At 36.5% G+C, this 25,336-nt stretch overlaps 1 pseudogene; it reads left to right on the top strand.

Moving 5' to 3' along the window:
- The first annotated feature begins 751 nt into the window (after nt 1-751).
- The window catches only part of LOC139008427 (ecto-ADP-ribosyltransferase 3 pseudogene), a 54,096-nt pseudogene continuing 29,511 nt past the window's right edge, over nt 752-25,336 (top strand).

Genomic DNA, 25,336 nt, shown 5'->3' with positions numbered 1-25,336 from the left:
AGTAACTTTACTTCCTAAAATATTGTCTTCAGTAAAGGTTATTGAATAATGAATAGAAATAGGTCCATTAAGACCATGTCTGAGATCTCCCATGTCTGTTTGTTTTTTCATCCAAGATTAGCTTTGCTCAATCACATCAGTTACAGAAACATCATTTAGAATGTGATTGCATATTCCCACCTAACTTGACTATTCCAATTATTTCCACTAAGAACTGTTTTAAGAAAAATAAATAAACAATTACATGCACTGCCTTCTGAAGCAATAAAATATTTTTAAAATTTCTTCTATGAAAAATAACATAATTATGTATTTCTTTAATTATGATTTTACATAATTTATTCTTATGGGAAGCTCATATAAATGACCATTGATATTATTGTTCAGATAACAAAAATTATCCTCACCCCTCTTATCCATTGTTTTTTGTTTCTATCTAATTTGTTGAGGGATGCATTTTGTTATTCTTTCCCCCTATCATTCCCCTTCTCCTAATCCAAACATGTTCCAGTTTTTACATAATCTCTCACTCCAGGGACATTTGCCATATCCAAAGCAAACATTCCCTGTTTCCATTAGCAATTGCTACCTTCTGAAAATCTCAAGTATAACAAATGATATGTATTGGGGGTGAGGAGGTGAGGGGGGAATAAAGAGCCTTTAAAGACAACATAAAATGAGATTTTTTTCTTCCCTGACTTGAAAGGGAATAGAGCTCTTCATTTCTTCATACCAGATACCACCCAGATAGATGACTGGACCCAAGATGTTTTCTGAATTGCCTGACAACATGTTTTTCAGAACCTCATGGAAGCTCTCCAGATGGGACAATGAATTTCTTGATGGTGATCATTGTGGACTGATCATCATGATCAAGGTGCTTTGGAGATTGTGTGTGTGTGTGTGTGTGGTGTGTGAATCTAATATTTTTGTACAAACCCTAAGCAAAAAGTCTCAGTTATAAGTGGGACTGATTTGTCCATCATATCATTACAATGTAGTTTTGAAATTAAAGAGACTTCACTTAAAGAAATTTTGAAATACTTCACTTTATCCCTATCTAGGTTTTCGGTTATAAGAATCATTTTTGTTATTTCGCTTAGAACAATCCTTCACTAATGGCTGATCATGTAATTTTCTCTGGTGAAAAATATTTTCTTTCTTTGACACTAAATTACCTGTAAGCATTGAAAATAGTCAACAATACAGTACTTTAACTAACTGGACCACATAAGAACAATTTATAGGGATGGAAATGAGTAAATCCAAGAATGAATGAATCATTTATGGACTCTGAGTCTGAATTAATATCAAGTGGTGAGTGAAAGCTCCAATTATATTATCTGAGGTCATAGAGAAACAACTGACAACGGAAGATCATGTAAGAACAGCTCTTCAAAAAATGGAGGCTGTTTTATATATATTTACACAAGACTGAAAGAAATGAATATTTCTCTATAGAGCTGAAATTTGAAGGATAGTGGAGATTGTTGTATATTGAACTGCTTCTTATTATTTGTGACTATTCTTGCTTCATTACCTTTCTTTAGAAAGAGGTAATAAATGCAAAATCTGCCATCAAAACTCACCCTTCATTTTTACATTACTCATACCTGATTTCAGCATAAATGTCATGCACTATGCAATGTGAATTTTCAACAGAGTTGAGCATAGACTCTTTTTAAATGGAAAGAAAATGTGCGTAAGTGTATTTCTCCTTCTCACAGTTGCCCTTCCTCTGTTTCTGTGATGTGAGCACGATGGATTCTGTAAAATACAGTTCATGTATGCATAACATACAAAGAACTTGTAAGAAAATAGTGGGAAGCTTCTAAAAATGTCATACCAACACCTATCATCCAGGAATAGAACTTTTATTTGGAAACATCCCCAAAAGGAACTATGGCAGCAACTTACTCTATAGACCGTCCCCTCTGATCCAAAAGTGCTTGTTCCTTCAGTGTGAATTAAATAATGGACTGTAATGATTTCTTCCCAAACAGCCATTGTGTAACAGTTTGCACATCTTTATGAGATATTTGTCTGTAAGGAGGAAATTGGAATTCAATATTTGAGACATTTGAAAGAAGAAAGTCGATGGAGTCCTAAAGATGAGATGGATGGTAAGACAAAAGCAGTGACCCTCACGCTTTGTAGGTTGAGCTTGTGTGGTATGGCATAACAGCTTATGGAGAAGGGCTTTCAAAGGTTATTTTTCTATTCTACTAAAAGTATGGAGAAACTATTTTTTTTTGTGGCTGAATGTTCTTGACTTTTATATTTTTCTGTATGCCAGTTTCTTCAATTTCTCAACACCGAAATAGTGCACTGTGTAGATTTTGCTCTTGCTCAGCAGTTCTGTAACTGGGAAATGATCTACTTGAAAAATTCTGGAGGCTCGTTTTAGTGGGAGAGCGGAAGGTGACCCTGCCCCCTTGCTAATATACAGGTGCAGCATTGCTAGGAGATGATCCTGCAGCACATTTATAGGGGCATACACAGGTATAAATAGAATTTATATCATGTATAGAAGTAGAGAAGAGCCGGAAGTCCCAAATGGCAGCCAAAATTAATTATTCAACCCAGAAGATATATGACTACATGCTGTTCATAAATAAAAAGCAAGTTTGATCAATTAGAAATGTGAAAATTACCAAAAAAAAAATACCACATATGTTCAAGGCTTATTTGACTAACCTTGCTGTGTGCAACCAATCTCGTCCAGTAGCTGAAACCTGCAATCTACCCTCTGACAACTGCCTGATGATCCCATTCATGCTCCAGTACCCCAGCATTCACCTATGTCTTTCCCACCTCCAGGGTGCCCTCCTCTCCCTATGGCTCTGACAGAGGCCCTCTTCATTAAGCTCGGACTCTATCTACTGGACGTCTTCACCTCTCTGCTTCATGCAGATACCTACCTACCTTGATCACTTGAATGTAAGAGTTTTGGGATTGAATTGTTTCAAAACAGAATGATGAATAGACAAGTCAACATTTTGATTTTTGAGATTCAGAATATTCTGAGTGCTTAGATGACGAACAAGTGACCTCTGCTAGCAGTAAGAAGAAAGTGATTACAATGGCTAGAACCAAGTCTAGGCTAATATTTGTAACTATTAGGTATTCGTTCTTCATTTGCAACTAATTGATTGTACATGTGCTGACATTTTTGTTTTCTGCTTAATGATTTGTTTTACTGATGACTATTCCCTTGACTAATTATATGCTTTATGTATGCCAAAGGGAAAAGTAGAACTCTAGGTATGATACCAACCAAGAGGTACTTTTTTAGACCAACTGCAATTAGCCACCCAACTTTTTTACTAATAAGCAAACAAAAATGTTGTACTTGTTGATAACTAAATATTTGAAACAATCTCAGCTGTATTTTGAAGAAAGTACTTATGACCCATTAAAAGTGTATTTTTGCTCTACCAGGAAGACTAGCTATTAGCTTCCTTTGAAAAATATGTAAAGCTTTTATATTCAGATAGTGCCATTGTGCAGTTTGCTTTGTTTGAATCATAGATTGGGAGTTAATACATATTAAAGTATTTCTCACTTGAGTGATAGGGTGAAGGGCGAGGCATTTGTGCACAATCTCTAATTCAATAAAGAATACAGACAAGGTGGACCTGGTCTTGCATTTTGCATTCAATAAAATATTGAGATTTTTTTCCCCTGAAAATTGCTTCCTAAGTCTTTTTAATATTAAAAAATATGACACTCAATATATTAAAATTATAAGATTTTTATAGTGTTAAGCAGGATAACAAATATACCTTGCAGTCTCAAAAATAAAATAATAACTTTAATACTGTAATTAAGATACATATTTTATGAATGCCATTCGTAATTGCGCCACAACATCATTGCACATTAGGATGGTATGTGTTAAGTTGTCCGTTCCTCTTACAACAGTCACTATTTAATATGTTATGGATCTAATGGACTCATAAAAATTAATACATTTATAAAAATGTTTAACTTGATAACTTGTAGGAACAAGTAAAAATTTCAGTGATGCACAATGAAAAAAATATCAAAAATTATAACTCAATATATAATTGATTCTGCAGCAAGAAGGATGTTGAAAATATGGCAACACATGGTTACTATATGAAGTGAATTTCAGGTAAGTTAAAAAATATTGAAAGATGGAAAAAAAAGAAATCATTCAGGAAAACACATACGTTGATAACATTTTGAACTAACTGGAAATTCTGGAATTATTTTTATGGTCATTTTTTATAATTAAACTATTCAGTACCATTTTTGAATTATGTAAATATTGCAAAGATAGTATAAAGAGTTCTCATATAGTCTGTTTGCAATTTTCCTTATTATTAATATTTTTCATCATTATGATTGCAATCAGTGAACCAGTATGGATGCTTTATTATTACTAAAGTGAATTTTTTTCAGATTTATTATTATTTTTTTACCTAATTTGCCTTTTTATTTTCCAGGACCTCAACAAACATATCATATCACACGTAGTTGTCTTACCTCCTTAGTCTCCTCTTGTCATGACAGTTTCACGGACTATGTTTTTGATAACCTTGACAGTTTTGTGGCATACCACTCAGGTATTTTGATGAATGTTTCTTTATATGGATTTATCTAATGTTTTTCTTATGAATAGGCTTGTGCCATATGTTTTGAAGAGGAAGAGCACAGTGAAAGAGGCATCACCACTACACCATATCAAAGGTATGTATAGTTGAACAATGTGGAGGTGAAGGGTACCGACCCCCACTCAATTGAAAATGTGTATATATTTTGACTCCTCCCTCAGTCCTGTGCATACCGGGATTCAACCCCTCGAGAATTGAAACAGTGGTTTTGATCCACCACTGGAAATGTGCAGATGCAAAATGTTGGCCTGATTGTATTTATTGAAAAATATTTGCAAATAAGTGGACCTATACAGTTCATACTGTTCAAGGGCCATCTGTGCCACAACATGACTATCACTCTGGATATTGACCTTGGTCACCTGGCTGAAGCAGTGTTTGTCAGACTTCACTACTGTGAAAGTATCCACCCCCACCTTTTCATACTGCATGGCGTCCCCCCAAAAATATATACACACTTTAACAGCTGATAGCTCAATTTTGCAAATAAAATATATTTTAATAAACACCGCCTTTATAATTTTTCAAAGTGTGTGTATATATGGTAAAAACATATATAACAAACTGTTTTAATGAAAAATGTAAGAGAATATGCAAATAAAAATGTATAATAAGTGGACAAATATCAATTTAATCTGAGTTATAAAATTAGATTATTCTAAGCTAAATAGCAGCTGGGACATTTTTGGCTATTAATTTTCATATCTGTTTTTTTCAAAATGTAGGTTGGCTTAGAGCAATTAACTTAATGGATGACTTTATTTTAACATGCCATTTCAGGCTTAACTGAAAGGTATAATGCTATTATGATCTATGGAACTTGTCCAGAGAAGTCACTTCAAACAAAGTAATGAGCTCATTTTAATCATAGTTATAGATCCATCTGTCTTTCTAGGTGGGAATGTACCCATAAACAATAAAACAGTCCACATACCCACACTATAAAATATTCTGTTGTTTATTTTTGTGTTCAATAGTTACTAATTAGAATTCAATAAGTTTTTGTCCTATAAGGTGTTACTAACCTTTTAGCTTCAGGGATATATTTCATTCTAATCAGTTACTCAAAATTAGTTCACTCCAATCTTTAATAAAAATGGCTTATCTCAGGTAAATAGCATGTGATATGGGAAAATCAAATATATTGTAACAGAGAATCTCAGAATATTAAAATACAGTTGGTCAAATATGTGAAGTCAATTTTGATGACCCTGTGAGTGAAAGGCTAGAAGGAATATTGCTACTGGTAACTGAAGGAACCAAATAAAAATGCCGCTGACATTTTCAGACATAAGAAATTTCCCTTTTTCATTTGGTATGTTGAAAATTTTCCAGGAAAAGTACTAAAAAACTCTACTGCTATGAATATTTATGTAGAAACTTTGTCAATATTTTAAAGTATGAGACAGGCACTGGATAAGGAAAAGTTTAGAACACTATTGTTTGGGTGGAAGTCATGATAATTTTTAAAAATATTCTTTTATTGATTTCAGAGAGGAAGGGAGAGGAAGAGTGAGATAGAAACATCAATGATGAGAGAGAATCACTGATTGGCTGCTTCCTGCACGCCCCCTACTGGGATTGAGCCTGCAACCCTGGCACATGCTCTTGACGGAATCAAACCTGCTCCCCTTTTAGTCTGCAGGCTGATGCTCTCTCCACTGAGCTAAACCGGCTAGGGAAAAGTGGTAATAATTTTGAATGCCTTCAGTATCGAGGCTGGTAAAATAAATAGTAGCTTCAGAGGGGTGGGGGCTGAGGTTCAAATCAGAGTGTGCACAACCTGTTTCAGAACTTTGCAATCTATACTAATAAAAGAGAAACATGGTAATTAGCGTACAACCGATACCCTTTTCATTGGCTAATCAATGAGTATATGCAAATTAACTGTCAGCCAAGATGGCGGCCGGCAGCCAGGCAGCTGGAAGCGAACATGAAGCTTGCTTGCTGCAGTGAAGGAGGACTCTAACTTTCCCCGCCTCCGCTGCCGGCCTCTGAGCTGCAACTCTAAGAAACTTAGTAACAAATATAGAAGCTAAACAAAACCCCAAGATCTCAGAGCTGGAGTTATACATTGTTTCAATTATAGAATGCAAACAAACCAGCGGAAGCCTCAGAGCTAGAGCCAGAGTTAAAGCTGGCCCAGAATAAAATAAAAAAAAGAGAAAAAAAAGGAGCGGTTGGGAGCTTCAGTCAACAACTGCCAGCCTGAAAGCAGCCCTCAGCCCCTCACCCAGACTGGCCAGGCACCCCAATGGGGACCCCCACCCTGAAGGGTGTGTGACCAGTTGCAAACAGCCATCATCCCCTCATCCAGGCTGGCTAGGCACCCCAGTGGGGACCCCCACCCTGATCCAGGACACCCTTCTGGGCAAACCAGCCGGCCCCCAGGCCTCTATCCTATATAATAAAAGGGTAATATGCCTCCCAGCACTGAGATCAGTGGAGCCTCGAGGCCTCCTGGCACCGGATCAGTGTGACAGGGGGCAGCGCCCAAACCCCCTGGTCCCCCTGTGACTCTGTGTGTGACAGGGTGCAGCGTCCCAACCCCCCTGATGGGCCCTGCTCTGTGCATGACAGGGGGTGGCACCGCAACCTCCCCATCATCCCTGCCTTGAGTGTGACAGGGGTCAGTGCCCCAACCCTCCAATCGGCCCTACCCTGAGCGTGACTGAGGGTGGCATTACAACCTCCCAATCCGCCCTGCTCTGTGCATGACAGGGGGTGGAGCCCCAACTCCCCAATTAGCCCTGCTCTAAGCCAGACCAGGGGCTGCACCTGGGGATTGGGCCTGCCCTCTGCCACCCAGGAGCAGGCCTAAGCCAGCAAGTTGTTATCTCCTGAGGGGTCCCAGACTGCGAGAGGGCACAGGCCAGGCTGAGGGATCCCCCCCCCCCCCAGTGCACAAATTTTTGTGCACCAGGCCTCTAGTTAAATATAAAGAAGATGTTTTTCTAACCAAATAAACTATCTACCCAAGATGAAACTGCCCTGTAGATACTCAGTGTTCTGAAAGTTTTGCCAAGTAATAAGCATTACTAATGTTTGAATAAAAGGTTTACAATGCAGGTTTTATGGGGAAAAGTTGCCCTCTACACACCAGAGTTGGCGCTCAGCCAATGCATGGCAGCTCAGAGTTGCAGTCAAGACACAGGCCTACAACCCTCACCTGCTCCATGTCCCGTCTGAAGCTGGAAGCTCACACATGATCTCCATTCTTAGCCCCAGCAATTCAGTTCTGAGGCCTCCTCACCTAGGCCCCCAGCCATGGCCATTCCCAGGCAATTCCTATAAGAAGATGTTTAAGCATTAAAATATTAAATGATTATTAAACAAATAAGGTTTAAATGCTTCTTGATTCTGTTTTGGTAAGTTATGTTTACCTAGGAATTTCATGTAAGTTTTCAAGTATACTATCTTAAATTATTAATGATATTCATTCATTTTATTCATAAGATTTGCAACATTTGTACTTTCTTTTTTCGTGCCTGATATTTTTATCTGTGCTTTCCCATTTGGATAAAAATGGTCATCTTTTACATTTACAGTTTATTTTCTTCTTAGTCTCCACATTTCCTTTTAAGCTGGTAGCGTCCTAGTTTAACTGGTTTTTGTGTCCTGCTCTTTCTGGTCTCTGGATCCTCTCTCTTCCACCTCATTCCATCTTCCATATTGATTTCAGATTTGTCTGACAAGTCTACCTCTCAAAAAAACAAACAAACAAGAAGTAATGCCCTTTTTGTACATGACTAGTGTGTTGTTATTTTTAGAAAATATGTTTGTTAAATAGAGGTGATCATTAAATTATTTGTCTTTTGTGGAACCTGAAGTGCATGCTATGTATTTTCACAAATAACAAGTAAAAGGATTTTACTCTTTTGTAAAGTAATATTTTGTTGTTTTTGTTCATTCTCACCTGAGGATATGTTTTTCATTGATTTTTTTTAAGAGAGAGTGGAAGGGGGGAGACACAGAGAGAGAAATATAGTCCATTGTTTTTCTCCTGCTGCCCAACCAGGGCTGAGGATGGAGCCTGCCACCGAGGTTTGTGCCCTTGACCCAGACCCTTCTGAGGGCTAACACTCTATCCACTGAGCCAAACCAGCTTGGGCTGTAAAGTAAGATTTTAAAAATATAATGCCTGAATTAATGTTACAATATCCACCTTTTTATTTTTTTACAAGTATCATTTTCTTTTTATCTAAGTAAACAAAAATGCATATATCTTCAATGAGTTTAATGTACCCTTTAGACTCTGATTTCAATTCATGAGACTAAATTCTCCAATATGATATATTGGTAGATACTGCAGAATGTTTTTCTAGAAATTTCAAGAAGAAAATATTTTAAATTACAAAAGCATAATTGAAGCTATTGCATTTCTTTGGTATATTGACTTCACACATACAGAAAATCAAAGCTTAATTATCACTCATGTTTGATAACATTGCTTCTAGTAGCTTTTATGACAGTAAAATATTATTTTCATGGCAATAAAAATCCATCTGACCACTTGCAATAATGTTTGCATTGCTTATTTATTACATGAGCCCTCATTAGAAATTCAGTACTGGTTCCATTTGTATATTTTTAATCTTCTGTCAAAAATATTAATTAAATCATTTTGTATACCATAGATGGACTATTATAACCATTCCTCAATGTCATCCTTACTGCTTGAATGATATATGTGAGTCTTAAAATTTTACACGTTTTAAATTTTGTTCTAGTCAAAGAATGTGCCTTTGATTAGTAGTGGGATTATGATTATGTGTTGCCATGGTGGAAAGGATGAAATTGGACTTACCCCTACTCTCTTAAGTATTGCTACAGACAGTTCTCGGATTATGTTGGACTTGATGTACATTGTTTTGTGATTATGTCACCATCTCCCATTTATTTATAAAAAAAGAAAAGTTCCGTCATTTTGATGTATGTATGTATGTGCTTTATGTTTTTTATTACTTATTTACCACAAGTAAAGGTTAGGAATTGTTATCTTTCTTTTATTTTATTTTTTTTACTGTTTCATTTCATTACTGCTGTGTATGTGCTCCATGTGAGTGACATAGGTACTTATGTAAGTGGGTTCCGACTTACGGCAAAAATCGCGTTATGTTGCACCGTAGGAATAGATCTCCGACATAAACTGAGGACCTACTGTATATAAGAAAACATCTTATGAGAAAACTTTCTATTTTCTAGCACCAAGACACCCATTCTGGGTCTTTCCAATACACTTAAATCAATGTTCTAAAATTGGCACATCCTATATAATAAAAGCCTAATATGCTAAATGTCTGGTCGGCCATTCAACCAGTCAAAGCATAATATGCTATGATATGCTAAGGCTGCTCAACCGCTTATTATCATGTGCACTGACCACCAAGGGGCAGACGCTTTGACCAGTAGGTTAGCGTGCTACTGGGGTCTGGCTGATCAGGACTGAGCAAGACAGGCTGGACAGGCCCTGTAGCCTTCCCACAGTCCCTCCCTGGCTGGCCAACCTCTCACATCCCTCTCGGCCCTGATCCTGCACCAGTGGGGTTCCTTGGCCTGGCCTGCACTCTCTTGCAATCCAGGCTGAGGGACCCACCCCCCAGTGCAAGAATTTCGCGCACCAGGCCTCTAGTCTGTTTATATTGTCCCATAACCTCTGGGATTGATTCAAAAGTCTAACTCTACCACGTAGAGCTGTGGATGCCAACTCAAATCATTTTCATGGGGTAGGAAATGGGATCCAACACTTCTGGCTTTGCTTGTTGTGTTGGTTTTTATTTTACTTTTAACCTATCATATAATTTGCATTACATAACTTTTTTTTCAGTGACAAACGCAAAGTGTTGATTTTATTTAGAAATTATGAATTCTCTAGACTGAAAGAAACATTGAATCTCTCCGTGATTGCTCCTGTAGCATGTCTTGAATGATTTGAACAATAAGCCGTAATTCAGAGTCTGTCCTAGTAACAACCATGGGTCACACTCTCTTGACATTTAGGCCACTGAAATAATAATTACCCAGAGGCTGTAACTGAATCATTGTTGAGGACTAATTATTGCCACCGCCAGGAATGGGCAGGAATGGACATTCAGGTTTATACTAGTAGTTATGATCATGTTCTTTTTTTTTTTTTTTAATTTGCTACATACAGCTTTTCAAATTTTAGTTTGCATTTAGACATTTATATGTACAATACAAAGAAATCTGGTTATGTTAAATAAGTTGATTTGATATATATGACAGTAAACATTCCGAGGTGTTTGAAATTAACTCACAGCGCCAGGAGAGTGCACAAACCAAACTGTTAGCCTGTGAATGGCTGCTGGCCAGCTAACAAAAGACTGCTCAGAGTCCCTCTCCTGCCCGTGGAATTTGGATTAATTTCCAGGCGGCTATTTCCACTGATTTTAGCCAGGCACTATTTAATTCGATTGGTTATGCTAATATGCATGCATACAAGTCCTTTGGTTGCTCTCTAAACCCTCCACTTCCCCTGCCATTTGTGACAATATTAGAAAAAAATTGCATAGTAAGAGAAAGCCACATTAAGTTAAATAAGTCGAGTTCAAATTAAACTTGCTATTTAGAATTATTGTTTTCTTTACATTGCTATTTTTTTGCAGGAATCACAAATGTAACTATATTTCAATGTATTATATCCTGCAAATATGTTTCAGTTTACCATAAATAGAGATTTTATTTCCTTTTTTTAAGTGTTATTCTTTAGGCAACAGTTAAATAAAAAGCAAACAAAAGATGTTTTTAAATCCTGAACAAAAGCGTTGTTGGTACCATGTGGACCTAAAATTGGAAATTACTTCACAATAAATATTTACATTGACTGCATATGATTACCTATGATCAGAAAGTTCACTCATGATGCTCTTGACTATATATTGCATGCAGGTCTATTTCAGTGAGGCCAGAAGACATTTTTGCAATACAAATAGGACTTAGGAGTTCCTAGGTTATGATAGAAATATGGAGTTCATTCTTAAAAAAGAAAAATGAAAAAAAATCAACATCTCCAATTAAAAAGAATCAACTTAATAGGTAAGAAAGATAAAATCATTTAAAATAATAAAAGTATAAGATTACTTAATAGTCAGATTTTGGAAGGGCCTCAAAAAGGATATTATGGTAATATTCATTACTATATTATTTAAGTATATAGCTTTTCTTAGATTCTTGGCATCCATGGAGAAGAATAGAAAATATCTTTAAAATATATTTTTGTTGATTTCAGAAAGGAAGGGAGAAGGAAAGAGAGATAGAAACATCAATATTGAGAGAAAATCATTGACTGGCTGTCTCCTGCACACTCCACAATGGGGATAGAGCCCTCAATCTGCCCAGACAAGGAATCGAACCTTGACTTCCTGGTGAATAGGTGGTTTCTCAATGGCTGAGACACACCATCCAGGCTCCCTATCTTTTTAAAACACTGCATCCACACTTAAATTTTGGGAGAATCAAGGTTATGACTAATAACCATGAAGGAACAGGAGAACAGTTTGCTGAAACTAATTATTCTTAGAACTTATTCTGTGCAAAAACTGGGATTTGATTGCTCTCATTTCTCTTTTTTCATTTCTTTATTGTTATGACCTCTGTGATTTCTAACCTATTGTCTAAAATTGAGAGAGACAGAATGGATTAAAATATAATTAGAAGATGGTGTATCTAGTCTTTGCTTTTCAAAAATATCTGAATCACATATTTAAAAAGTAACATATAAAAATAATTTACATATTTAAAAAATTTGTTGTATGACTCTATCACCTTAATGATCTAATTAAAGTTTAGGTGAGAGGGGGAAAAAAAGCCTCCATTCTCATCTGTAAAATAATCCCTTACCTTTCTCCACAGTTTCTGGCTACACAACTATTTTACTTGCAACTTTTTTCTTCTACAAATTTGACACTTTTGATTTCCCTTCAGCACATGTTTCCTTGCTCCTGTTCCCCACTCTCTGGGATTTCTTCTCCTACTTTCTTTAACATTCTAACTCTGCTGTCTTTCAGGTAACCACGTCTCGAACTTTGAATTTCACTCATTACCTTTGTGCTTCTCCAGTTCTTTTGCGTGTCTGCATTACAGCATGTCTTTGAAATTTGTGTGAATTCTCAGGTTTTGGAAAAGTTAAATCTACCCCCCAAAAATAATACACCCAACCCCTAGAAAGCAAATTTCTACTTTTAAAGAAGTAACTTGAATTAACTTTAAATTGCTCATTTCTTCAGGCTAAAATTGGTCCCCAAAGTAGATTTTTAATTGGTTCCTGAAGATTTTTTTTTCTCAAATAGAATCATGAAACTCACTCTGAAATAGAATTTGAAGCTTACATTTGCCCCCTGGGTGGAGGAGGGGAATGACAAAATTTATGTCTACATTTTATTAAACTATTTTTACTTGCTATGAAATTCCTGAAAATGATTTGTTTAATGTTTTTTTGTTAAGTGGCAATGTATATGGGGGTAAACTCTTTTTAACATAAAGCACTTTCCAATTTTAAAATGTATATTAGGTAAAAATATCATAGAGATACAATGAAAATATAAATATGAATTCTAAATATATTTACCAGTTGATTTCTGATTTCTGATGTTTAAGCAGACTAAACGTCAATTACATTTTAGCATTTGTTTTATTTTTCTGTCTTCTCTTACCATATGTGTATCATTTATACCATGGAGTAAGCCATTGTTGAAATTAAAAGAGGTCAATGCATTTTGTTTGGAAGATTCAGTCTCCTTTGTTCTATTGACCATAGCTATATATATATTCTCTAGATGAAATTAGATTCTGTTTATTAAAACCAGGAAAACAGAACATTCTTTTAATGTATATCTATTATGAAAGGTTTATTCTACTATAGTTAACGTCAAACTTCACCATGTACTGTTCTAGTCCATACTTTATTTACTATAAATCTAATCTTCCTTTAGTAGATGCAAAAAGAGATGGGGAGGGGGCTCAACAATAGACTCACGAGGTGCCATCCTTAATTTCTAGCCCTTTAATTACCTCGTATGCTTGCTATTTAGCTATATATATTTTGTATTTGTTTTAGAAGATAGAGGGTATCAATCATATTATAAGGTTTTAATCATTAATTATTCTTTTACTCTGAGAGGAAATATAGAATTAGGTTCCTGTTAGCCTCTGGTCACCTGATAGATCCATAACCATGTTTTATTGTAAATGGTACACTATTCAGTATATAGTATATGTTTCTGAACTTGGAATTCTCTACCAACAGCACTATAACTAAAAACTGAACAAAACTGATTTAACACACCTATTTTCACTGCAAGGGACATCACAGCTTTCTTAACCTTAGAGCACTGGACAGCAATTTAACACTACATTCTGGAGCCATCATAAGCAAGGAAACCGGCCACAAAAAGCATGAAAATACAAAACAACAACATCATGGCACTAAAGAGGCCACAAAAGGGATACTACTTTGAGTACAAAAGCTGAAACCTGAAGGATGAGTGTGGCCTTGTTCAGCCTCATTTGAGACCACACCTATCTGAGGGCTCAAGGTTTTTGCTGCTCTGCTCTGTCCATGAATGCTCCTGAAAGTAACTCAAGTATTGATGTGGGGGTTACAAATACATTTGAATGAGTATGCAAACTCATAAATAAAGAATCTGAGAAAAGTGTTCGAATGTATATATGTGCAAATGTTTACAGAGATTTTGGCCTCCCCTTCCTGTCTCTCTTCTTTCTAAGATTTTCATTTTCATTTCAGATTCCAGCAGCTGCGATTGCCTCAACTCTGTCTTCTGGTTCCTCAGAAGGATGAGGCTGTGGGATTTTTTACTGAAATTTTAGTTTCCCTATTGACTAATCTGGCTAAAAGCAATGAAAACAAGAAACTCATCCTTTACCCCGTGTTTTTCCCTGTATTCAGTGTTAATTTTCCTCTAATATCTGCATTTTTATCTATTTATATTTCCTGAAAATGTATTCAACTTTTTAATTCAACTTAAATCAGTGAAATATAACAAAAAAAGAAAACTAATATTTTACATACCATATGCCAGAAAATAGACCTCACTAGGAGAGTCTATTATCATATATTGTTACTTAATCCAACTTAGACAAAAGTATTAAGCGGTAATTATTGCAGAAATTATATGGGAGAAGGAGGCTGAAAAGTCCTTTCCTACACTAATCACTTACATTAGAATTGATGTCTTTGTAGGAAGAGAGAACCAAATATAAAAATGTGAGTTATAAACTGATCAAAATAAATAATATGAATTTTCTCCAATTAAAAGCATTGAAAATTATTTATTTATCAATTATTATATCTACAATTACTAATCATTCTTATTTTATGTATCATGTGCTACACAGATAAAGTATCTTCAGAATATGAAGTTTCCCTGAGACTTGAACAGTTCCTCAAGGATCTCTCCAGGACAATAATAATAATAATAATAAGTAATTCGTTTTAAAATTTGTAAAGCATTTAAAGTTAATAACGAGCCATGGGGTGTTATTATATAGGACTGTGAGATGACAACATTTTGTTTTAAGTACATAGAATTTAATAGACAATTGACAAAAATTTAATTGAAAGTGTACCATTTTGGCACCTCTGCATCTATTGTCAGAATAGAAGGTTTTCATTGATATGTGGGGTAAGGATTTTAGTTTCCTCATGCAATTTTTTAGATTTAATATTATTACACTATTCAAAAGTTAGATCTCTTTCTTAATATCATATGTTGACAGTAAACCTGGGTTGTCAAGGCCTCAAACTCAGAGGTGACAGTGATGCAAGTGGAAGGCTTCAGAGAGAATGGCACAGCCCGCGAGAAAGCATGTAATCATCCCAGGAGTGGGAGACGGAGGTAAATGTGTTTATTCATAGCGTCGATTGGTGACAGTTCTCTATGATGCAAATCTGTACATATTTTAATTGAATTGAGTATGTTTTGAAAAGTGAATGATCACTTAAAGGTTGCAATATTTAACACTAATATCATAGCAGCATTTCTTAGCTTCCCATTGGTCCTGAAATACAAAATGTCATGAAATATCACTGTGATGTTATTGAAGCAATTTCCTCTCTCTCTGCTTCCGTGCTCATGGGTTGATACTTCAGATCAAGTGCTGCAGATGACATTCTGAAAGCATGCAATTGATTTCAAACCCTCTACATCCTCATGCCAATGTTTAAACAGCCATATGAGACACATTTCCTGAAATGAGGTAGATTACTTTTTTGTTTTACTTGGAAATGATTTAAATGGTTGGTTGACTTTTAAAGAAATAAATATTCAAGCAGGAGGTAGCTTGGAAAGTCATTAAGATGAAAGGTTTGCAGTAACCTGTTATCCTTAGAATTGAAACAAATACTGTATTGTATTCATCTGACACTAATCTGGCTAACATATGAAGAATGAAAGCATTGATTTGATTTTGACTCAAATAGTGAGGCAATTATAACCTTTGCAAAAATGAATTATGGCATATTCTAACCTTTTCATCATTTCACATTTTCACTATCAGAAGATCATTATTCAAAAGGGGAAGAGATGGTTTTGCAGTGGGCTCTCACTCAGTTATATTTCAATTCTTCATTATAATGCAATGTAAAGGGCAGGAAAAGGAAGGTGGGAGACCCTACCACATCTGCTGCAGTTTTTCATATGTAATACTCGCTGTGGTTTAAGACTTAACCAAAAGAACAACCCATTTTGTTTCAGCCGCAAATCGTTCAATATTTTCATGAAGACATAGCATAACATTTGTTGTCTGAATACTTCTGCAGGTAACTTAAAAATATATATACATATATATTTTATTGATTTCAGAAAGGAAAGGAGAGGGAAAGAGATATATAAACATCAATGATGATAGAGAATTATCCATCAGCTGCCTCCTACACACCCCCAATGGGGATCAACCCTGCAACCCGGGCATGTGTGCTGACAGGGACTTGAACCGTGATCTCCTGGTTTATAGGTTGCCGCTCAACCACTGAGCTCTGCTGGGCTGCAGCAGGTAACTTTTATTTGCAAAATGCAAGAAGGATTTTATTTACAGGGCAAACTTTATGACCTAAGGATTTAATTAAAAAATACCAAGTGAACAAAAATTATGAGCACCTGTGGACATTAAACTAGATGAAAATTACAAACCTTTAATGAGAAAAATTAAACTTTCCCTTGATTTGTTGAACATAATAATGCTTATTGAAATGAGTCAAATGACATTTTTCCTTACAAAGGTCTTCCTGATATATGGCATTTGGAACTTACTTCATTGTTCATGATCATTAATGCTTAATTTCAAAGATCATTTACCGTGTACTTCAAAAAGAAGTCTGGGTTTAGCCTTTTAGGTTTGCTGGCTGGATTGCTTTGGTGAATTTAAAGGAAGGCATTGCTTAGTCAAAATTAAAACAACAGAGGGACCCTAAATCATCCAAAGTGAACTCTCAATTTACACTTAGCTTATTTTCAAAGTAAAAAAAACAGGATTGTTTCACTTTTGTCCAGTTTTTTGCAATGGCAACTGTCAATTTTAAGCACCATTTACATTTAAGCCTAAGTATGATTTGCTTTTTTTAATTTTCATGTGATCTATCTAATAGTTCTTCCAGGTGGCTCAGATGTATGGAGTGTCAACTCATATACCAAAAAGGTTGCAGATTTGATTCAGGATCAGGGCACATACTAAGGTTGTGAATTCAATCTCCAGTCGGGGCATGTAAGACAACAGATCAATGTTTCTCTCTAACATCGATGTTTTTCTCTCTCTTTCTGTCTCTCTCCCCCTTTCTCTTTCTCTCAAAATTAATAAAAATCATATCTTCCTCTGAGGAACCCTATATAATAAAAGTCTAATATGCAAATCAACCAAACAGCAGAACAACCGGTGCTATGACGTGCACTGACCACCAGGGGACAGACGCTCAACACAGGAACTGCCCCTTGGTGGTCAGTTCACTCCCACAGGGGAAGCATCGCTCAGCCAGAAGCCGGGCTCATGGCAAGGGCAGCGGCAGTAGCGGGAGCCTCTCCCACCTCCGTGGCAGTGCTAAGGATGTCCAACTGTCTAAGCCATCAATTGGACATCCCCCAATGGCTCCCAGACTGCAAGAGAGTGCAGTCCAGGCTGAGGGGATCCCCCCCCTCCGTGCACGATTTTCATGCACCAGACCTCTAGTGTATATATACATATATATATATATATATATATATATATATATATATATATATACATGATATTGATGCTTTCAATGACCATGTTCTATTCCATTTTCCAAAGATCCTTCAGGGAGCCAAAGACACCTGCTTTCTTGAAGCTTATATTCTAGAGGTGATGGACAACAGATAAAAATAAGCATAAACACATACATTATGGTTTTCATGAAAAGTTTATGTTTTTATGGAATGAAAGATGAAGTGGAGCAAGGAAAGTATTTGTTATTGTAATTGGGCCCAAGAGTGTCTTACATTTCAATTTAGCTGATATGAGTAAGCCTTATTTTTGGTGATATTTCAGCAAAAATTTGAAGAAGCAAGGGAGTCCACCAGGGAGATATTTGGGGAGATTTGGTTCAGGAAGAGTCAGAACAAAATCCACATGTGGAACTAACATGAACATTTGGAGAAAGTTATGTGGTCAGTGTGGTTGGAGAAGGAGGAGAGTTAGCAAGAGGGAGAGTAATACAAGGCATCTGAGAACTAAGGGAACATGGTAATCATGTGGGGATTTTAAATCATTTTAAAGAGTTTTGCTCATACTCAGATGCAATGGAGAGTGAATTCAAAGTGTTTAGCCAATGAATAAAAGACTGAACTTGGGCAAGGGTCAAATCAGGTTAGCTAGTTATGAGGATATTGCTTTAATTCACTGAGGGAGAATAGCAAATCCAAATAAGTGTGTCTATTTGAGGAAATATCCTGAAGCATCTTTGAATAGGAGACCATCTAGTTTGCATACTGGTCACATCCAGTATTCAAAGAATTTTTAAAAGTTATAACATAAAGTTGCAAGTTTCTCTTCTGTGGAGAATCACTTTTGACAAGACATTTTTACTGCAATAACTACATTCCAGTGCAAATTATTTACATGCAAAGCATATAAAATACATTGAAGCATACTACAGTGGTACACAGTAAAATTAAAGAGAATTTAGCAGGGCTTAATTCATAACCCTATGTTGCCAGTTTAGTAATGCAAGTTCTTAGTGTTGCAAACTTAGTGTTTCAAGAAGGTCTACAGATTTGTTTTTCTTTTGTCCCCCAAAATATGTTTCTCAGAATTATACCAATAGGTTGAGTAAACTGCCAATGATTAGGTGTGGCTCACAGATGATACCAGAGTTGATTTATAATCTTAACCTACATTTGTAAAACAACAACACTTTACAACACCTTTTCATGACATTCTTGTGTATGCCATATTTAATAAGGTACAATCTTCCAAATCCACATAGAAAATTGTAATATTTATCTAGTTAGCCATTCTCCCCTATTCCACCTTGTCATGTTTCAATCTGCACCACTATAATTTGGAACTGTTATTCAACATCTTAACTAGTCTGTACTTAGATGTCTAACAAGTTTGGCAAGTCTGACATTTACATATGGATTACGCATCCACAGTTTAGTAAGATTTCACACATTAAAATGGCCCTTTCTCCCAGAAGTGCGGGATATATTTACTATTAAAAATGAGATCATCATTCAAACCCTGCCTAACATTGTTTATATGTAAACAAATATTGTAACTAACACATGACAAAATATATTTTATAAAATATACTGTCTATAAAATATATAGAGGTTGCATTAACTATTTATCAATAATTATTAGTTAATTAATAATTAATACTTAACCAATCATGAGGTTGCTGCGCAGACACATAAATTTTGAGGAAGAAAAACAGAACAAAAAAATGCATCATCGGGAATACAGAGCCTCCTCAGCTCCACCACTACCTGGTACTCCTGGCTTTCTTTAAGCTCCTCTTGCATTTCCTCCAGCTGTCAGCATCTGTCACTAGCAGCACACTTCCTCTTTCATTTCTCTGCATGTACACAAAAGAGCAGCACAATTGTATTTAGTTATCCTCATTCTAATGTTAGGTAAAAAGTTATAGGCAAATAAACATGGCTGGGGAGAGGTCAATGGGGGAAAAAGGAGACATATGTCATACTTGAAACAATAAAGAATGTTAAAAAATTTTTAAAATAAAAATTTTAAAAAATCTTGTGAATTATAAGGCCTTAGTAGGGAAGCCAAGAAGAAACATAATGCTTACATTAGGAAAAAAACAACACAATTTAATTATGAAGTGTAATTACCACTTAACATTCTGAATGGCTGCTCCTTGAAAAGACTTGTGAAAGGCCATGCTGTCAATGTCAAGGACCTCACTATGTAGTACCCGGATGAGAAACTGAAAGGATGTGCACTCCCTACCTGGCCTCAGACAACGGGAGAGAGGAGCTGAAAGGACTACCGTGCCCTAGAATGTGATAGATATTTTTTCAATCTTTATCCATGGGATGTACATTTCACCCTACTAAATGCCACTCTCTAAACCTAGTGAAAGAAATGACGGCCAGATATTGTGAAGAGGGTAGAAGGGAAGGATTTTACAGTTTAGGTTCAAATTCTTTGCCAGGCTCCCATTGCTTACACGCTAGTCTCTAGCAGCCTTACCAGCTGCATTTTAACAATGTTACAACTTACAGGTTGTCTACAATTCTGTGCCCTTTGTATGTCCAACCAGAAGTTGTCGAGAGGACAGAGAGAGAAGCATCGCCTTGCTGAATAGTAACTACGCCTTCTGTAATACCTACAATAACTGGGCCCTGGTTCATAAAATTGGAACAAATTATGTGGAAGTAATTTTTACTTTCAAGAAACATGAAAAGCTTGAAGCTATTGCATCTGAAAAGTTAATTACCCTGAGTGTAACTCAGTATAATTTTCTTTTGTAAAAATATTTTACATTAAAAGCTAGGCTGTTCACTAGTGTCAAACAAATGCTGGCCCCTTTTGTGACAAGCTTAATTTTAATTTGCTTATTAATTATTTACTGATTTTATGAATAAAGATAAATTTGAAATGTTATATGGCCTCTTATTATCAGAAATTGAGATATATTTAAAACTAAATAATAAATGAAGAAAGTTAATGTTCCTATAATTCTTCACAATCTGGCTGACTCCTTTAAAAGATAGGGTTAGCTCCAAAGTCCACACTGTGAATTGGGCTAAGAATATCAATTAGGCTCAGAAACTCCCTCTTTTCCATCTCCAGCAAACACTATTTTACACCCAATTTAAACAAGCTGTGGTGTACTGACTGTCAATGGTCAGAGTCTAAGAGTTGACAGGTTAATTCACATTAAGGCATAGTTACTGGTAATATCAGTGCTATTTCTCAGAGAATGTTTGCATTTCAGCATGGACTCCATGTTAGCAAAAGGAATGCACTTTTATAGTGAAGCTGCAGTCATTTCTGAAAAGCCATTAATAAGTCTTTTTTAAAAAACAAAACAAAAACCTTTTCAGCCCTGGCCAGTGTGGCTCAGTGGTAGCGCATCAGCCCACACACCAAAGGGTGCCAGAGGCAACCAGTTCATGTATCTTTCTCACATCAATGTTTCTCTCTCTCTCTCTCTTTCTCTCTCTCTCTCTTTCCCCCTTCATCCCGTCCTTCCACACTCTCTAACAATCAGTGGAAAAAATATTCCCAGATGAGGATTAACAACAACAAAACTTTTTTTCAAGGGACAAAATATCACAACACCCTACTTCATACCCAAATACAAATGGTGCTGACCAGAAATATATACACAAATGGGAAAGCACTGAGGTTCATTTTTTTCTACGTATATTTGCTCTTACAATTTCAATCAGATAATGGTTTTCTGTTTTCCTGCTTAATGGACATTTGTTCCAGGAAAGCAGAAAGAAGCTGCTTAAAGTCAAAGACTTTTCCAGTATTTTATTAAATCCTAAATTTGAATAAAGAAGTAGGTGTTCCAGGTTAAAAGTAAAGAGGATGGAATTTTGGGAAAGGCAAGCCAACAATTGTTTTTCCAAGGCTGAAAACAGGTTGGAAGAAGTTGAAGACTGTGAGACTCAGGAGATGACCTCCATCAGTTGGCTGGGGGTGAGGCAGGGTGGATGGGCTGATGGAAAAGGATTGAAGTGAGCTATGTGGAGGCCGGATCTACGAAAAAAGCAGACATAGTGGCCTGAGCTCCTGAACATGGTCCAGAAGCAACAGAGGTTCTTCCTTCTGATATGTTGGTGCTACATAAACATGTAACCATGGCATCGAGCTGCAGTAGAAGTGGGAGCCCCAGTAAGCACTGAATTTAAATTGTACTTCTCCTAGTGCTAGTAACCGCATCACACTCCAGTCTCTCACCCATGTTTTTTCAGTTGTCTATCTAGAACAGTGGTTCTCAACCTTCCTAATGCCGCGACCCTTTAATACAGTTCCTCATGTTGTGGTGACCCCCAATTTCATTGTGAAAAATTGAACATAATTAAAGCTTAGTGATTAATCACAAAAACAATATGTAATTATATATTTGTTGTCTGATGGTCTTAGGTGACCCCTGTGAAAGGGTCGTTCGACCCCCAAAGGGGTCACGACCCACAGGTTGAGAACCGCTGATCTAGAACTTTACATTACACCACTTTGCTCTTCTCTGCTCCTTCCCTCCGACCCCATGTTCTCTCTTCTATTTATTCCAAGCTATGAATCCATGATCCATAATAATCACTCTCTTACATCCTCAAACCTTTTGATCTTCTTTTTTATTTTTCTTTATGTTATTTACCTGTAGAACCACAACCCTGATTATTCTAGCACTTTTCCTAACTGAAGGTGGTTGAAAAAAAACTGAGAAATCTTACTTCAAAATTTTGTAAGCCCTTTCTTGTTTGCTTTCTAAGACTCCACTTTGGTCACCTTCATTACTGTGCACTGCCCATTTCAACTTAGGTGTCCTTGAGGGTCTTCTGAACCGTCCTGCTCTCTAAACAGTGGGGTGTTCACAGTGGCGTGCTCCAGGGATCAATGCTTAGAATTAAGTGCTTCATGCAATGTTTCTGCGACAGTCTTCCTCATCTAAGTAACTGGCAGTTCCATTCTTCCAGTTGTTCTGGTCAAAATCCTTGCAGTCACAACCCACATTCAATCTATTCACAAATCTTGCCAGCTTTATCTTGAAAATATATCCAGGATTTAACTACTCATTAGCATGTGTTCAACCATCAAAATCAACCTCACCTTTCCACTACATCTCTGAGCTCCCTGCCTCCTCATCTCCTCCCAAGACCACCTGATATTTACCACAGCATCTGAACCAACCTCTTCAATGCTTTCCTACTTTGCTCAGAGGAAAATACAAACATGCAATTATGCAAAGCCCAATTGGCAAACCCTGTTTACCACATAACCTCCTACCACTTCTACCTATTTTGCCACCACTTCAGCTACAAGCTGGTATCTCACCAAGTATACTACTCAATCAAGAATGCATAGCTTCCTCAAGGTCTCTGCTTAAGCATAGCCAACACTGAGGCTTCCCCTGATCATCCTGTATAAATCAAGAGTTCCTCCTGCTCACAATTGTATCTACTTCCTGCTTTGTTTTTTATATGGTGCTACATGCTGTTGTGATACAGATGCTATATCACCAAACTAAAGTTGAATTATTTATTAATTTTGTCTTTATCCTTGAGAATGGAAGAGCTCATAATTTTGTTGTTTTATTGTTAATGTTAAAAGTAAAGTTTTATTTATTTGAGCCTAGACCCCCACAGTTGTGGTGACCAGGGATGGCTCTCAGAGTGTTCATATCTTGTAGGCAGGACCTTCGACTTGCTTCTAGTGAAGGAATATGGGAAAATGAAGGAATTCTATAGATGGAATTGAGGTTACAAATCAGTTGATTTTGATTAAATGAAAAAGGAGATTATGCTAGATGAGCTTGACATAATCTGATTAAAGCTCCTAAGAGAGGGACTGTGCCTTCTCCAAGGTGACAGACTTCCTCCCTGTCTTATTGAAGTAAATGCCCACATTGGAGAAACCCAAATGATTAGGAACTACAAGTGACTGGTAGGAAATGTGGGCAGTCTCTAGAGGCAGCCAGCAGCAAAGCAGAACCCCCAGTCATGCAGCCACCAGGAAATGAACTCTGCCAAAGACCTGAATGAATTGAGGAGCAGATTGTCCCCCAATTGTACCTCCAGTTAAGAACGCAGCCTTACACACACTTCAGTCCCAAGTTCGTGGGATCTACAGAAGGTGCTCAAATTAAACCATACCCAGACTCCTGACCCACTGAAATGCTGAGATAGTATGTGTGTATTTTTAAGCTGCTGAGATTTAGGAACTTTGGGACACACCAGTTTGTTATAGAAAACACTAACGCAATTTCTTAAGTTTTATTGTACTTTTCTCTCTTAAATAGTACACTGTGTTATACTTATTTTACATGCTGGTCCATTTTTTTACCCCTGAGCAATTAATATTTTAAAGCATTTAATATTTGATCATTGAAGGAATGAATAAATGAATGAATACATTTGGAACTAGCCACTCTTTCTATCACAGTAATGAAAATGTCAGAAAAGTAAGTTTCAGGGGGAAAAAAGACAAACAGCAACTGCTTCTTATGATGGACTGGAAGAATTAGAGCAAGTATATAGTAATGATGTTTGTTTACCTATTTGCAGGAGAAAAATATTTTTAAATATTTTAGGATATCGCTGAAGCCTTACCACTTACAAATATCCTGAATAAGAGATAACAATGAATATTTTACCCATTATACATGTGAATTTCATGTAAGTGATTAGCACAAGGTCACACAATTATTTCTCTTGACCCTAGATCACAAGCACTATTTGCTACATCAATTTGTCTATTATCATGGGATCAATTACATCAGGTAATGTGCAGGTCATTAATAAAAAATCTACTTGGCTGGTGCCAATGTTCACCAGCTAGAAGGATCTGTCCAATTTATCAACATCAAAGCAGGAAAAATAGTTGCTAATGAAGAAAGTATACTTATATGAAATTAGAAGGTAAGGGCACTTGTTACTCTAATCTTAAGCATAGTATCCTCTAGCCCCAAACTTGCTCTTTTGTCAATGTGAGTAATGAGAGCTTCTGACTACATTTAATAATGCTCTCTATATTAGGAACACTAATTAACTCACATGTTATCTCACTTACATTTCATAAGTTGAAGAAATGAAAGCAAGAAAAATAAAGCTTGAGGACGTAACCCATGGGCACAAGACATCAATAGCAATGATTATTGTTTTATGCTTCTTAATTCCTTTTGCTAAATAAACCCAGAGCCGTATTCTTATTGTAAACGCTTGCTACTTGCAACTCCTATAGCTTTGTACAAGGTTTTCTAATCTTATTTAAAAGGACCAATGGCTTTAGAGGTTTCACATCGTATCTCACATTCAGCTACTTTCCAAGTTCCTCACAGAGCAAGCCCTATATCAGCTGTTTCAGACCTTCATTCCTGTCATTCCAGTCAGTCAGCCCCTCACTGGGGGTCAAGTAACAGTACCTTAGTTTCAGGAACAGCTCACTGCTGCAAGAATTCTCCTCCCTCCACAGGACACTGATCTCTTGCAGTGGTCACAGTGAAAGCACTT

This window comes from Myotis yumanensis, unplaced genomic scaffold, assembly GCF_028538775.1.
Source record: "Myotis yumanensis isolate MYYU_CA2020_CCGP unplaced genomic scaffold, mMyoYum1.0.hap1 SCAF_4, whole genome shotgun sequence".
In the NCBI taxonomy this organism is placed as follows: domain Eukaryota; kingdom Metazoa; phylum Chordata; class Mammalia; order Chiroptera; family Vespertilionidae; genus Myotis; species Myotis yumanensis.
Note: the sequence above shows the minus strand (reverse complement) of the source record. Positions and strands in the feature narration are given on the sequence as shown.